Raw genomic sequence first — 15483 nt, 5'->3', positions numbered from 1 at the left:
TTTCCACTGGGAACATTATGAAGAGTTTTGAGTCCGGATTTTTGTCCAGACTGAGGTCGATTTTCCACCAGGGAGGTATTTTTTCAAGTTAAGTGAGTTTTGAGTGTGGATTTTTGTCCAGACACCCATCGAGTTTCCCCTAGGGGGTGATTTTTGCAAAATGAGTGCATTTTTGTCCGGATTTTTGTCCAAACTCATATCGATTTTCCCCTGGGATGGTTTTTATGTGCATTTTGATGAAATTGAGCATGGATTTTTGTCCAAGCATGGGTCGAATTTCCCGTATGGGGCAAATTTTGACACTTAAGTGATTTTTGAAGGGATTTTTTAATCCCAACCTATAGCGATTTTCCCCTGGAGGCTTTATTTTGGATTTAAATTGAAATACCTTAATAAAAAAGCCCCATTTTGATTGCTTTTAAATAATTATTAAATGATTATTTAAAATTTAAAAGCAAATTTAATAACTTGCAATAATTATTAAATGTTTGAACTTTCTAGAAGCAAGTATTTATACAAGTGTTTTTTATCCCACATTGCTTGTGTGGTGAAAGTTGGAGGTGAAAGCAAGTATATGAGAGGAACTTCAACATTATTTTATTATTATTTCTGCCAGGTGTCTCCATGAAAGCGATTTTTCTCCAAGTTGGGCGAAATTTTTTAGCAAGGTATTTTTGTGAAGTGTGGGATTGAGCATTTATTTTCCTCCATTTTTTCCAGCTTGCTGATTTATTCCTCCTTGGCTGCCATTAAAGACCAGTTTCAGATTTTCGATTTTGCTAAGTTTGGCAATTTTTTCCAAATTTAGCAATTTTTGGTAAGAGTTGGCAATTTCATGATTGGAGAATTAGGGTGATTTTTCCTCCACCATTTTTGCTGCTGTTTAGACCTTCATTGTTGCAGATTGTTGCCATTACAACAATTTTTAGAATTTTGAAAATTTCGATTTTTTGCTAAGGCAGGCAAATTTTTTGTGTTTGGGGTATCCAACCCCAGCTTGGGCGATTTTTTCCAGATTGCTGTCATCCTTCATTGTTGCAGATCAAGGCTGCCATTGACATCAATTTTCAGAATTTCATTTTGGCGCTAGACTTGGGAAAATTTCGATTTTGCTTGGGAGGTGTTTTGGTGCCATATTTTGATAATTTTCATGCATGTTTGTTGGCTGCCATCACTTCTAGCCTGCTGATTCACTTCAGATCTGAGGTTTGCTTCAGATTTTGACCTCCATTAATGGCTGCCATTAATTTTCAGATTTAAGTTTTTATTGCCCAGCCAATTCCAACTTAAACATTTAGCATTCGGAGGTGTTTTATGGAGCACTTTTTAGACCATTTTATTGTTGTTGTAGGTCTGAAACTCCATTGTTAGGCAGTTGTCCTCATAAATTTTCATTTCCAGCCACCTAACCAATTTTGGCGAATTTGCTTGGGGCTGTTTCCTTAGCAATTTTTCATCATTTTCAGGGATTTAAACCACTTTGCAAAGTGCTGGTAAGTCTGAAGTGTTCGATATTCAGATTTGTCCTCAGAAAACTAAATTTTACCAGCCATACTTACATTCCAGAAAATGATTGTTTTCATCAATAAAGCTGATTTTTATTGATTTTATGCACATTTTGAAGACTACAACATGTTTTGGAAAGTCTGATTTTTCAGGTTGTCTTCAGAATTTTGATCTCCATTGTTGACTGTGGAAGGTGTCTTTAGACATTCATTGTGTGAAAACACAACCTTTCACACCTTTTCCTAAGTCATCATCAATCCGGTGCGATGTCAAAGTCAGGATACAAGGAAAAGAAAGAGCTGCTGAAGACGTTGGAAACTGGATTTTATCTAGAGTTTAAGATTTCATCCAGATGGAAGGAGATCACTGATACCAACATGCATTTCCTGGACTTCGACCAGATGCAGCGTCGGATGTTCGGATCCAGAGATCAGGTTCCTTCTCCATCATATGCGAATATTATGAAGAGTGGCATTTCCATGTCACTGGGTTTCCACAATCCATACAGTGCAGTGAGTTGATCCTGGAATGTGCACGATGTTACAATCCACTCACAAGAATGATCAAGAGTCCCAAGGGTGTTGTCATCGCCTACCTTGTCGAGGATGCCATTGCTGAGGTGTTCGGAATTCCACACAGTACAGACATGAAGGATGTGACCAAGGAAGATTATGTAGACAGATACACAAAGAAGATGGGTGTATGCAAGAGTTTAATTAATAAAGAGTGGATGATTGAACTTAGGAATCATCATTCCAAGGCTCCCAAGACACTTATGTGCGTAGATTTTAAGGAGGAATATAGTGATTTGATATTCCTACTCAACAGAGTGATGAGAATGCCGCAGGGAGCAATATTTCATGGATGGATGTTCTACTTCATCCAGGATTGTCTGAGAGGAACACTAGTGAATTGGTCCAAGATCATAAGCGACAATCTGGATTTTCAGTTGAGGAATGTAAAGCGGTCTAAGTCATTCGCCATGACTTCTTACCTGGTGTACCTGCTTGCACGATTTGTTTCATACAGAGGATTAATATGCAAAGGTGAAGTCGGGAATGGGCAAGGACAATTTAAGAGTTATGAATGCTACCCCCAGCTGAGCATGCACAAAATTGAAGATTATAAGAGAGTGAATGATGCATTCACTATGTACATCACACGGATGCTGCAGGGCGGAATCCACAGAAGATTGTCCAAGGAGGCAACAGAGTTAATAGAAAAATATGGATCGTGGTATATACAGTTTCCCACTTTCACATACCTCAGGATTCATGGGTTTCAATCTGAACCCTATAGACTTCCTAGGTATCCGACTGACAGAATGATATTGTTGGAAGTGGTAAGACAGCTTCTAGAGTTCGATGTTATCCAGAGGGAGAAGCACAGGACAGGAATGACATTCCCTATTTCAGTTGGGAAGACGTCAGAGGTTTGCCAGTCCGCCATAGCTGCCAGCACTGCAGGTGAGGAGATTGCATTCTACAGATTTGCTACCTACAAGAAGAGAGAAAGGTTCGATCCAAACAAGAAGGTCGGAAGGATCAGAGGAGAGAAGTTCACTCATAAGGTTGACATAGAGGACTATTGGGCTTCCAAGAGAAGGAAGAACATGCTTGGAGAAGTCAAGGCTAGAGGGAAGAAGATTGAGGATGTGAAGAAGAAACAAAAGACTATCACTCCACTTATCGTTCCTTCACCCCCTCCCAGTGTCTCATCTATCGAAGTGATCGAATTAACATAATAGAATAAGGAGACTCAGCAGTGTTCCAACACGGTGATACTACCAGAGAATATTCAGGAGTTCCATGCCACATAAACATTTGCACCTCCTGATGAGAATGATGACCAGCCGGGATCCCCTACTGTCCTTTTGGAAGTTAGTTTGGGAAATGATGTATATGATTGGACCAAGGATAATCTTGATGATAATGATGAAGTTATCTCGGCACTGAAAGACCTTGATCGAGAAATATGTCTCGATGATGGTATGGAGATGACCGCTATTCTTGAATGGTTGAAAAAGAGTATGGAAAAAAGTAAACAAATGATAGAGGTACAACCTATTGATGATATTGATGACTACCTAGCTAGGAGTGCTAAGAAGAAGGAGCCCAGAAGAGCGGAGATTTTGTCGCACATAGCTAGAGATGAGACAGGAATGCGGATTGCACAGATTGCTGTTCCTAGAGTTGGCGTGACAGCGGACACTGTTACTCCCATGAATTTCCACATCACTTCAGTCGCCCTTGGTCGTCCATCCGCAGGGCAAGAATTCCAGGAGATTAATGACAACCTCCAAGCAATCAATGCAAAGTTAGACACAGCGATTGCAGAGAATGAAATGTACAAAGAAGAAAATATTAGACTCAGAGAGTATATTGCAGGGACAAGGCGTGGAGATCCCACCCTTATTTCCCCTATTGCAGTTGACCATGGAATACATTCACACTACGAGGTAGCGAGAGGTACACACTCAAAGGTGGAAAAGTGGATTGAAAGCACAAGAAAGCAGGCAGATGATTTTCTTACTCAGTTTGTCCAAGCATATGATAAGACAACAACGCTTGTATTCAGAATCCAGTATTTGGAGGGAGTTTGGGAAGAATTCCGGCCTATTCAAGAGAAGACTATTCCACGGCTCCTGGCATTGAAGAAGGTTCCTAATTCCACCTTGGTCAGCAAGAACATTGTGCATAGTGGAGACATATATAATTTCCATGTCTGGTATTGTGCATTAGCCTTGAAGAAATCAGCTTATGAGAACGCCCAATCGAGTTGTATGGAGATGGAAGGATTAATTCAGGATATTCAGATGAAGATCCTTGCCTCGATTGAGGAATTATTGGGTGTTGATGTTAGTGATGCTAGTGGTTTACACTTAGCCAAATTAAGAGACAAGATGAAATTTATGTATTTTTGCCAGTTGGACTCTTTGCAGAAGAGTCAGATTGATGACTTGGTCTCTTTGTTGATTCATGTTCATAATTCGTAGAAGCTCATGCCTGAATGGGATAATACTTTGAATGCTTGCTCAGATTCATTGGATGTGATTGATTTACAACAGGATACCTTGCCTAGCATTTCCATGGAGGAGTTAGATTCAGTATTGGCTAGATTCTTGGAGTATGCTAGGAGAGAGAGAGATGTAGGGAGGAATCTTCTAGAAGATTCCCTATATGATGACTAGGTATCTTTTCATTGGGCCATATGTTGGTGGCGCCATTTTTGATGTAACCCTCTAATTAAGACAATTCTAGGGTTTTGTTGGCATGATCTCGGCCGTTGATCTTAGATCAATTTGGGCCATCCATTTTTAAGAGACTCTATATATGCCCCTTTGTCTCTCATTTGTAAGAGAGAGTTTTTGTAGAATTGTTGGTATATGCTATAGCTATTTAAATCCTAATCATTGTTCAATTGTTGGTGATTTTGCTCTTCAAATGTTGTATTTGCATTCATGGTTCTCAATTCCTCCAAGTTAGATTAGAATTTATTTTCATGTATGTTAGATTGAATGAAAGATTTGTTGAATTTATTTTTGTGGAATCCTTGGTCCATACCACTAGCCTCTTTCCGTTGGTAAGTGCGCCTTGTGTGGTCAACTGGAGTTTGAGTAAGCATAACTTCAACTATTATGCGTCCGTTGACAAGCATCAACTTGGATGGTGTCTTCGTTTGATGGTAACAGTCTGAAAATCATTAAGTACACTTTAGATGATTGCACTAAGCTTGTGTCAATACCTGATTGTGAGACCTTGACTGGTTTGATTCCACTAGATCCATTCATCATTTCCTACATTCCTAGGATTAGAATAGATTTCCTGAACCCTATTCTTTTTCCCCCCTTTTTTAGTAAGAAGTAAATCCAGAGCCTTATTGATAAATCTTAAGTTGTCAGCACACCTATTCCGCATCATTCATGATAATCCAAACATTTGTGTATGTCCCCAAAGTGAAACACAGCAATTCACATCAACCATTGAACTTACCCACTCGTCAAGACCTGACATGTAGAAACCTTGGAATCATTTTAGTTGATCTCATTCTTAGCATCTGAGGTGATTTTGTTCAAGAGAGGGTAAATTACTTTGGTAATTTATTCTGTATTGTTATGTGCATAAAAAACACATCAACACATCTCTGGTTGAACAAGTAATTCAGACTGCTGCAGACTTTAAATGACATATTGAATTGTTTTAGCGAAGTTTGGGGGGGTTATCTGCTCTGCTGCCCCTGCTGTAGGTGCCTAGAAATCAGTTTGTGCCTTTCTGGGTGTTCTCAGATCCGTTTTTGGGTTGCATATCCTTAATTTGCAGAGGTTAATAGGTGGTTGGAAATTCATTTTCTGTTGGAAGTCCATTGGAGCAGCCTGTAGCAGACTTCCTACAGGTCTGTTCATTGTCATTGTTAAGATTCAGGCCTTTGGTACTTCATTCCAGCCTCCATACTGTGGTATATTCTAATGTTTATTGAATCTATTCATGATATGTAATGGTTTTTCTATATTTCAAAAGGAATGCATCAAAACTTGCAATTTGCAGCCTTATTCATTGAACAGTGATTTAGCAAAAACTATGACAGCAGTATAATTCCATTTTTCATGTTATTGTTAATGAGCTATATTGCAAAAACTTGAAAAAAAATATGGAGGTGTTATTACAAAGAAAGTTATATCCTCTTCATTTTCTTCACATATGATACCCAAATTAGCTGTAGAGATTAGGAGGAAGAAAACAGGTTTGTTGGGCCACTAGTGCTTCAGATATAGTTCAAAGGATCCCAAAGCTAATGTTGGTTGCTGGGGATAGCACAATATCTCCTCCTCACCTTCAACTAAGTATAGAATGTGAGATTTTATCATCTATTCTTGTTTCTGTTTTGGTTTATTCCAGGTGAGTGACCCAACCGACCAGGTATCCAACACTAGGCAGCCTAGAACAAACATCCTAACCCATGGTTCAAACACACAATAAGATGGATGTAATACCATTTTGAATGCAAGTCATTGTCAGCAACACACACATTCTTGATTTTTCACTGCAAGGAACAAACCATTATAATTGCCACAAGTAAACATGACAAGAACCCTGTTTTTCAATGCGTGCACACAGAATTCAAACAAGACAGTGTAAACAGTGATAAATAATCTTATTGATTACTTGTCTTGGCTGAAAATATAAGATCAGAGTTTTCCAAGGTTTATATGCAATTTAGATAAAATTCTAAAACCTCCTTAACTGCTGAACTTGGAACTCACATTTCCCCTGCAAACATATCCTCCCTTGTTTAAAATCGGGATTTCCTTGGCTTTCCTTTTGTACGGGATAGCTTCAAATTCATGGCAGCCTCCTAAGGTATCAAAACATACATCTATCCCTGCAAAACAGTCCTTTTGATTTACATGAACTCCTCTACCTTCCACAGGCACCAGCACATAATCCCATAAATAAGGTCCTTTGTCTCTTTGCCCAAGTGCCTCTTTGACTGTTCTGTGGCATAGAGACAAAATAGTGGTTTTTTTTTCTTATGATATATCTGCACATGCTCGTCCGGTCTTTTGGGTTGCATTGTAGACAAGGCCGAGGCGATATCTTTTTTCTTCTCCTTTTATGTGAGCCTCTTTGACTGTTCTGTGGCATAGAGACAAAATAGTGGTTTTTTTTTCTTATGATATATCTGCACATGCTCGTCCAGTCTTTTGGGTTGCATTGTAGACAAGGCCGAGGCGATATCTTTTTTCTTCTCCTTTTATGTGAGCCTCTCTTCTTTCCCCACATGCCTGCACATGATCCAAACAAGAGGGTCTGTTTTGTCTCCTCTTCCAGGCACTCCTCTGACTGCTCCTTTTACATAAGACAAAATAAAACTTTTATAGAAAGACTGCACCCCTTTTCGGCATCCTTCCCTTGTTCTTGAATATCATCCTCTTTTCCTTAGATCTGCCTTACCTTTTATTAGGTTTGAGCCCTCAGCTTCCCCCTTGCCATGTGTGTATTGCTGCCAGTGATCAAAGCAATTAAAAAACTAGCACCTTCTGCCCGTAATCTTGACTTTTTCAAAGATGTGGCTGGGTGTATGGAGGGGTAGTTAAGGATTGGGAGAACTGCCAAAACTACAGCTACATGCATTATTTTGAATTTTGAATTCGTTTGTCAAAGTTAGTAAAATGCAAAGCCTTCCAAAAATCCAGGGTTATAGCTCTAGATGCTTCCTATGATGGCTCTTTCCTTGTTTTCAAATCTGACTCTGCTCTCCAAGCAATCTCTAGCTTTTGCTAGCACTCGATTGTAGCTCCACTAGTTTCTAAATATAAAATTCCGAGTATATGCGAATAGTTAATACTGTTTCTTAATCTCAAGATGCCCATGCATCTTGCTTCTACTACTCTTGCTACTCCCCCTTTTAGGAATCTCACTATTTGTTCTTGTTAACCCATACCTTTGGATGATGTCTTGACATCCAAACTCAAAACACCTTCTACACCATTTTCCATTCCTTGCCCTTCCAATATAAAAGATCATCCCCAGTCTATTTTTTCTGATCCTATTATCATTATTTCTTTCCTCAGTCCTCTTTGAAGGGAGGAGAATGAGAAAGAAGCACTAGAATGGGTGAAATTTGCTGTTGTAGAACACAGAAGTACTACTGAGAGGGGGGGGGGGGGGGGTGAATCAGTAGTATAAACTGGAAAGGAAAGATTTGAAAGATGCAACAACAGAAACTGAAAAATGAACAACAAGAGCACAACACACAAGTTTTTTAAGTGGAAATCCAATGTGGGAAAAACCACGGTGAGAAATGCCACTAGGATCTACTGTCCTAATCCAGCCTCACAATCTTTATTTCAATTACAATGTTTTAAGGGCTTCAACCCTAAGGAGTCACCAAACCCCTGTCTATTAGTGCACCAACACTTTTAATTCCAATACCTTTGAGCACCAACTCAAATCTTAAAACAGACTATCACTTTCAGAAGCAAATACACAAATATTCTTTTACAAATCTTGAAGAATCAAACTGATTTGTGTACAAACTGAACAATCTGAAACTATAAACTCATTGAATATAAGACTGATCTGTATATCATATATCTTTCCGTATAACCATGATACTGTATATTTGCACAGATTTATCCTGAAAATAATAATCAAATCTTTGGTTTTCTCCAAGATAAACTCAGAAAAGAACAAGATCTAAGACTAGTTATGAAACATAATAACTCCTGTTCTTAAAGCAAATCTCAGTAATAATACTGTCCCCACAAACCCAGTATCCTGTTTCAACACATTATTCAATATCCCGTGTCAACACATTCAGAAAAAAACCAAACTGTATCAAACAATTCTGTTACTGTTTTGAATCTAGAAAACTGATCCACAATATTAAAATGATCGAACCTCACCAGAATTCTATAGAATGTAAAACACTTAGGCATGTGACATGTTATATCACCTTCATTTCTGCAGTAATTACTTTGTATCAGTCACAAATATGTCTTTCTTGTGCGCAGAAATTTCTCGGAACAAAGCACGTATTCTCCTCTTCAAAGCATATCACCAGTCCTTACATATCACCATTTTCACACGTACTACTGTAGCATATATCTGCTTCTTTCAAACAGTAAGCATTGATTCTGTTGTCTGTAGATGCGATAATATATTTTAATTTCTCTCTCTCACGTACTTCAATCTACTAACTTCTCAAAGAATTGATTAACTTCTCTTTTATAGATGAAGAACAGTTAAAAATCGGTTCATTTTCTGTTATTTGTTTTCTCCAAACAACATCTAATTGCCTTTTCAAAAGGTAGTTCAACCGACATCAAGTCATGAAGACTTAATTAGAAATTAAGTTTGTAAATTCTTTTGAACAAGAAAGAAGTTCAACCGACTTCTAGTTATGTGACCATATATTCGACCAGTTTCAACATATGAAGGATGCCAAAAATAGAAGACGGGAAAACACAGATATTATCGCGTGGACAAAAACGATTGTGAAAGATGTGATCTAACCCTGCCATGATTAACACGACGAGTAAACCATAAGATGTAGCCATTATGTGTTGGTTGTATCTGAAGATAAATGCCATATGCGTTTTTAAACATATGTTACACACAAATTGCCGAGAGAAGAATGCAATGAACCAAGAAAAAAAGAACCGTGCACTTCAATGAGACTGCAAACTGTGAGAATATGTATACTGTTTGTGATACACCATTTGCTTATGGTTTATATTTCATATTCACCATACTGATATTATATGTTTCTGTGTAGGAGTATCATCATAGAAGACCTGTGCATATGTGACATCAATGACACCAAAAATGCTAACAGTTGTGCATAGGAAGAGGAAATTTGTCAGCTCTTATCAGGTTGATTTTGCAGGGCTTGCTTCAATTTATTTGGAGTTGGAGCTCAAGATACCAAAGAAACAATCCGAGGTTAAAAAGAATATAGAAGGTTGCTTGGTCTTGGAAACAACTAGCCTAGGAACCAGATCAAACTGAATGGACTCAAAATATCCCTTGAAGTCATCAACGATTCTCTTGTAGGGTAACAGCTTTGTTAGGTTCAAAATACAAAATTTCTGTGTGTGTGTGTGTGTTTTAAATCTAACATTTTGGTATGCACAACTGGCCATCCCCTTTTACGCTTTGTGGCATCCTTGCGTTTCAGGGATGTTTCCTATGATTTTTTGTTTTTTTGGGATGGCTCGGGGACATCTCCAAGGGGTTCCCCCATCCCCAAAATGTCCTAGAAATGGGGACACACCTAAAAAGCTGGGGACATGTCCTTGTGTTTCCTTGCATTATTCCCAATAGCATTGCTCGTAGCTGCTATAGTCATAAGTTATAACTATCAAATTCATATGTACCAATAACTGACTTAGTGATGTCGTTGGGGTCTAAATATTTAACCATAGGCACATACACAATAGGTTTTGTCTTCTCAAATCTATTAGGCATGGTAACATCACAGGTCTTCATATAATCCTTCAACACTGTCAGTTCTTGCTTGTTCAAATTGCTCCTATATTGAGGCCAAAAGTGGGCTCTCTGGATCTCCTTATAAACCACAATAAGCCCATCCTCTGGTAGAATTATAAAACCAATCCATAAGAGTCTCCAATACTATAGAAATTTGCAACAATATACCAATGAGGGTGAGTCCACAATGTGACTCAATAAGGCACTCTCTCTTGCCTTAGAAGACCTCTTCGTTCCTTCATTCCAAATATACCACAAGATTTCATTCATTAAAACAGACCAAACCTCATTAAGCTCAACATAGAAGACTTTAACTTGCTGTTCATACTTGAAATATCCCCTGTACTGAAATGACTGAAAACAAGGAATATTTGACTGTCCGAACTGCGTGTTATGCTGACAGAGTGTCTCAGAATTTTGCAGTCTTATATGAAGGTCATTCCACATGTATAGTTCATGAATTAACAGCTACAAATGACTACTGTTGATTGGAAGTTATACTAGGGATGCATATACAACTATCTTATGATGTTTTATAGAAGACTAGGCCCAAAATTATGAACTTACAGCTAGCTGACATTAATGCAAACAGTTGTCATACAACCTCAGAAAATCATGTATGAAGATACAATCAATACTCCTTCCTTCTTTATTTCATCTGATGACCAAATGAGACATTACAATGACAGTGCTATAATCAAACACATTGACTGTTATCATTGACCACTTTCAGACTTCTAAAGACAAATGACAGCTACTAACTCATACATTCAGGCAATAAATTATTATGGGCAAATGAACCTGGAGCATGGCGCCTTGAAGAAGCAAACAATATCGTAGAATATGGAGCCTCCAATGAGTCAATTCGTCCTCCTTCACAAATCGCCCCTGCTGCTGCTAATGGGGGTCTGATACATTCATGAATGACAGCTGCAAGTCCTTCAATCTTCTCCCAAAATGATCGCCCTTCCTCCACAAGTATAGCACTGTCCTTATTGATGAGTTTTGATGCCGAATAGAAGAGATGAGAGCAAAATCGAAGGATGGAAGCTGACTGGTACGATTCTGATTCAGACTGATATAACACTGATTCTTCCACAATATCTCCCTCAAAATGTCTCAAGAAGAATCGCCTTTCTCCTCCAAAAATATCGCTGGGCTCAAATATGGGATTTGATGCTTCAATGATAAAGAATGAATAAAATCATGGGTTTGGGGTTAGGAGCTCGGTTTTGTTTCAGACATGAGATATGATCAGCAAACTCACAATTCAACCCCAATGCTCCTCCAATAAGATCGGCTACCCTTTCCAATCAAAATCGATATGCAATGGACACTCAATCTGACAATCTGAAAATTGAATGAACTCATCCACCATGGAATATAGCAAACTCAATAGGCACACCTTGCAAGACTGATTTGTCTCCCACTCTTAACAGCAACCCCTCGGAAGATCTCTCACCTCCTTAGTTATGCTAACCATTGGGAGTTTTCGTTCCCAAATGATTGCCTGCAGAAACCCTTGGCTCCACAAGTCTACACAAGAAGAGATATTCACAACAACTGATCATGACCAATGAACCACCTTCCTCTATTTATTCTTTTCATATCCAATCATGTGATTCCTTCTAGAAGATTCTCTTCTTGGTACACTTTATTATTTTATTACATATTAATTTAATTGCACTTTTAAAATATTATTATATTATAATTAAAGTGCACACGTCTCACAATACGTGAAATCTCCTTATTTCACCATAAAATCAAGTAGACATGAAATGTGAAGCCGTAAATCACTGCAAATCAACCCCCTAATCAATCCTCTTGGCCTACGAGGGTCAAGTGATAGGCTAATCCTATGAATATTTTTGGACTAATGAGAAGGGGATATTACAGTCCGCCCTCCCTGAAATTGCTTGTCCTTAAGCAATCTCAATGTTAATGCTGCAAAATATCCTCTCTCCCAAGTAGCATCCTCAACCGGCAAATCTTTCCACTTCACCAAATATTCTCTGATGACTTTGTTTCTCAATCTATGCTCCTTGGAATCAATGATGGCCTCGGGAACTAATATCAATTTCCCCTCTTCATCAAGAGGAGGCAGCATTGTGGAAGGTACAATGTGATGTCCTATTGCCTTTTTAAGGCGTGATACATGAAAAACATTATGTACCTTTGCATTTGCCGGTAGCTCAAGCTCATAGGCTACCTCTCCAACTCTCCTGACAATCCTGAATGGCTCATAATAGCGCGGCTTGAGCTTCTTCGCACCACTCTTCTTAAGCATGGACTGCCTGTATGGCTGCAACATCAAATACACTATGTCACCTACATCAAATGACCGCTCAACTCGCTTCTGATCTGCATACTATTTCTACGGATTTTGCGCCTTTTGTATATTCTCCTTCAATGTTCTCACAATGTCCCGACTCTCCTAGAGAAGATCCCTAACACTCGGCACTCTGCTATCACTCAACAAAAGATCCAAGAAGTTGGGTGCATCATACCCATACAAAGCCATGAACGGTGTCATCTGGATGGACATGTGGTAAGTAGTTTTATAACAATACTCACATAGGTGCAACCACTTAACCCATGCCTGCTGCTGTCCGGCTATGTAATTCCGGAGGTAACCTTCCACCCATTTGTTTACGTTCTCTGTCTGACCATCAGTTTGTGGGTGGTAGCTCATACTAGGAGTAAGCTTGGTACCACTGAGTTTAAACAACTCCTGCCAAAAATTACTAACGAATCTACTGTCCCTGTCACTAACTATCGTCCGAGGCAACCCATGAAGTCTGAAAACCTCTCGAAAAAATAGATCTGCCACCTGTACTGCTGAATAAGTAGCTGAGATCGGAAAGAAATGGGCAAACTTTGTAAGCCGATCAACAACCACATAAATACAATCACTACCGTGGACTCTAGGCAATCTATAATGAAATCCATTGATAGGCATTCCCACTTCTTGTTAGGAATGGGAAGTGGCTGGAGAAGTCATGCTGGATAAGTATGTTCCTTCTTGTTCTGCTGACAAACAGGACACTCCCTAACATAGTGAAGAACATCGGACATGAGCCCTTTCCAAGTGAACTGTTCCTTGACCTGTCTATATGTCTTATAATAACCTGGATGTCCGGCCATGGGAGAATCATGCAAGGCTCTCAAAATCCTTCTCTTCATCTCTGATCCTGGTACAAGAAAAATTCTCCCTTTGTAAATGATAAGATCATTTACAATGGAGTACCTGCTGTCTTGCACTGTACCATCCATAATGCTAGAGGCCCATGAATCCTTAGCATATTCTACTGAAATCAAATGTCTCCAATCCTCAGTAATCTCAATCATAGCACTCAAATGTGGCTTGCGAGACAATGCATCAACAACAACATTATTCTTCCCTTTGACATAGGTAATGTCAAAGTCATACGCCTGCAGCTTACTAACCCACTTCTGTTGGCGGTCATTCAAATCACGCTGCCCAAGGAAGTGTCTCAAGCTGTTATGGTCTGTTTTGATGCTGAATTTGGAGCCCACCAAGTACTGCTTGAACTTGGCCAATGCATGCATAATGGCCAACATCTCCTTATCATATATGCTATAAGTCTACTCAGGCCCTCTCAATTTCTGGCTCTCAAAGGCAATAGGGTGCTTATCCTGCATAAGAATGGCACCAATACCCTCTCTTGATGCATCACACTGAAGCTCAAAGGGTCTAGAGAAATCTGGTACAACCAACACTGGACATGTGGTAATCAACTGTTAGAACTTTTCAAAACATTGCTGTGTCTGATCAGTCCAAACGAAAGCCCCCTTCTTCGTCAAGTCTGTCAATGGTGCGGCCTGCTGAGAAAAGCCCTTGACGAAGTGCCTGTAGAAACCACATTATCCCATGAATCCTCTAAGCTGTGTAAGGTTCTCAGGAGTAGGCCATTCTATAATGGCTCGAACCTTATCTGGATCCATCCGCACCCCTTCAACATTGATAATCTGTCCAAGGTATAACAATTCTATCAATCCCAAAGCACACTTGGACTCCTTAGCATACAAGGACTCCTCTAAAATACTCAATACCTCATCCAATTGTGCTAAGTGCTCTTGCCATGTCCTGCTATAGACCAAAATGTCATCAAAGAAAACAAGGACATATTTCCTCAATTGGCACTGGAAAACCCTGTTCATAGTGGACTGGAAAGTAGCCGGCGCATCGGTCAAACCAAAAGGCATAACCAAGAATTCAAAGTGTCCACAATGGCATTGAAAAGCTGTCTTTTCTATATCTTGCTCCTTTACCTGAATCTGATGGTACCCTGACCTCAAGTCAATTTTCGAGAAGTAGGAAGCTCCATGCAACTCATCAATCAGCTCATCAATGTGCGGAATAGGGTATCGGTTCTTGATGGTTCTCTTATTCAAAGCCCTGTAATCTATGCACATACGAAGAGTACCATCCTTCTTTTTAACGAACACCATTGACGAAGCAAAAGGAGACTTACTTGGACATATGTGGCCCATGTCCAACAACTCCTTGATGGTCTTCTCAATTTCATCTTTCATCTTTTTCGGATGCCTATATGGTGTAATCATGACGGGTTTGGCACCCTCCTCTAGCTCAATGATATGCTCAATACCCCTATCAGGAGGTCTACCTGGTGGAATAACACTAAACACCCCAACAATGCGCCTATCAAGAGGTCTACCTGGTGGAATAACACTAACACCTTGGGGTGTTTAGTCAACAAGCTCTGTATATTAGGTGCATACTCGACCTTTTGCTGCTCCGTCTGTGTAGGCATTATTCTACATGCTGCTGCCCACTCCAGCTGATCATGGCGAATTAATCTCTCCATTCTCCTAAAAGAGATCATTCACAAGCTCGTGTTTGTGATTGCTTTGAGCACATGCTTCCTTCCATTAGCTTCAAATCACAACTCCATATGTTTTACATTGAGTCTGAGCTCCTCAATAGCATGGATCCAAGTCATCC

At 39.4% G+C, this 15483-nt stretch overlaps 1 protein-coding gene across 2 annotated transcripts in view; it reads left to right on the top strand.

The window, feature by feature from the left end:
* LOC131036323 (uncharacterized) overlaps nucleotides 1-15483 on the top strand; it is a 253892-nt gene that overhangs the window by 16667 nt on the left and 221742 nt on the right. Inside the window, exon 2 of one of the 2 annotated variants that reach the window (XM_059209411.1) lies at nucleotides 9020-9129. The exons of the other annotated variant lie outside the window; for it this stretch is intronic. The gene's annotated coding sequence lies outside the window, so the exon portion shown is untranslated. The remainder of the gene's footprint in view (nucleotides 1-9019; nucleotides 9130-15483) is intronic. 2 annotated transcript variants of the gene reach the window in all.

This window comes from Cryptomeria japonica, chromosome 7 (assembly GCF_030272615.1).
Source record: "Cryptomeria japonica chromosome 7, Sugi_1.0, whole genome shotgun sequence".
In the NCBI taxonomy this organism is placed as follows: domain Eukaryota; kingdom Viridiplantae; phylum Streptophyta; class Pinopsida; order Cupressales; family Cupressaceae; genus Cryptomeria; species Cryptomeria japonica.
The sequence above is the reverse complement of the archived record's forward strand: the minus strand, read 5'-3'. Positions and strand labels throughout refer to the sequence as shown.